Source organism: Vigna angularis, chromosome 2 (assembly GCF_016808095.1).
Source record: "Vigna angularis cultivar LongXiaoDou No.4 chromosome 2, ASM1680809v1, whole genome shotgun sequence".
Lineage (NCBI taxonomy): Eukaryota > Viridiplantae > Streptophyta > Magnoliopsida > Fabales > Fabaceae > Vigna > Vigna angularis.
Window position 1 is genome coordinate 35,995,009 of NC_068971.1, and position 2,622 is coordinate 35,997,630.

Below are 2,622 nucleotides of genomic sequence, written 5' to 3' on the forward strand. Positions count from 1 at the left end.
ACCATTTCAGTTTAATTATAATGTAAAGAAAAACTAGAAAAAAGTTGTAATATTTTTGTAAATTAATGATTTTTTTATATTTAACTTTCTATGAAATAAAGATAACAGAATTTAAAAAACATTGAATATTTAAAATGCCTCAAAATCAGTAAAACATTAGAAACTAATTAGATTATTTAGTGTGTGAATTGTAATTATAATAAGTATACTCCGTATTTAATAAAGATAAGAACGTGAATTGTTAATATATGAACTGAAATGTTTCGTAACTCGATGAATTATAACAAGCTTTAGTAAACAAATAATAAGATTAAAATAATATTCTTAAAATCATATCCTTAAAATCATATAAGAACAAGAATATATATATATATATATATATATATATATACTACTTCTTAATTTTAGAATCCATAATAAGGGTACTTTTGACAACTGAAATTTGATACTTTAAGAGGTTACACACACGCAAAGACACACAAACACAGACACACACAGACACACAAACACAGACACGCATACACAGACACATAGAGACACAGACACGCATACACAGACACATAGAGACACAGACACACACACCCACACACACACGCACAAACGCACACTCACACACACACACACACACACAAACCCGCGCGCACGGACACACATACACAGACACACACACGCGCACACATGCACATGCGCACACCCACACACATCCACACACGCTCGCACAAACAAGCCAACACACATACAACACACGAACACAACACACACACACACGAATACGTACACGTACACACACACACACAAACATACAAACACACAGACACACACACGCAAAAAACTCACACGCACACGCACATACACACACACACAAACACGCACGCACACAAACACACACATACACAAAGACACCACACACGCACACAACACACGAACACACGCACATGCACACACACACACACACACACACACACCCAAACTCGCACACACTCACACACACACACACACTCAACAAACACACACACACACACACACAGACAAACACACACACACACACACACAGACACAAACACATACAGAGACACACACACACACACATACACACAAATACAACACACACACACAACACACGCATACGCACACACATACACTCACACAGGTACACACACACACAAAATCTCCACACGCACACGCACACGCACACACACGCGCATGCGTACACCCACACATGCACACCCGCACACACTCGCACAAAAAAGAACACACACAAAACACACGAACATAACACACACACACACGCACATACGCACACGTACACACACACTCGCACACACACACAAACACACACACACACGCAAAAAACTCACACGCATAGAACACACGCACACGTACACGTACACACACACAACAAATACGCACACACAAACACACACATACACACAGACACCACACACGCACACAACACACACACGCACATGCACACACACGCACACACACACACACCCATACTCGCACACACACTCACACACACACACACCTATACTGGCACACACACTCACACACACACACATAAACACACACACACATACCTTCACACACACAAACAGACAGACCCACACACACACACACACACACAGAGAAACACACACACAAACACAGACACATACAGAGACAAACACACACACACACACACACACATACACACAGATACAACACACACACAACACATGCATACGCACACATACACTCACACAGACACACACACACACACACACACACACAGACCACATGCACACGTAGACACACGCGCACACACACACACACCCACACGCACAAACACACGCACACACGGGCACACACACAGACACACAAATGCACACTCCCCCAAAAAAAAAACACACACACAGAGAGACACAGAAACACACACACACACACACACAATAAACACATGCACACACGCACACTAACACACACACACTAACACACGCACAGAACACATGCACACGTACACACGCACATGCACACGCTCACACGCACACACACATACACACACACACGCGCGCATGAGCACACATCACATACACACGCGCGCACGCACACACATTCGCATACACGCACCCACTCATACTCACACACACACACGCACACTCACGCATACACGCACCCACTCACACTCACACACACACAGACAAACACACACACACACACATAGACCCACACCCAAAAACACACAGACACAAAACCCACAAACACACACACACACAAAGACACACACACACACCCACACCCACATACAAACACAAACACACACACAGACGCACTCACACACATACACACACACACAGACACACATACGCACACACACACAGACACACAAACACAACACACGCACGCACACATAAACGCACACGCACACACCCGCAGACGCAGACACACACACAACACACACGTTCAGGTACACGCACAAACAACACACAAACTTAACACACGCACACGACACACGCATACACACACACAGACACAACACATGCATGCGCACACGCACACACACACACCTAGACACATACACACACACACAAATGCACACACACACACACACAGATACACACACATGTAAAGACACAGACACAC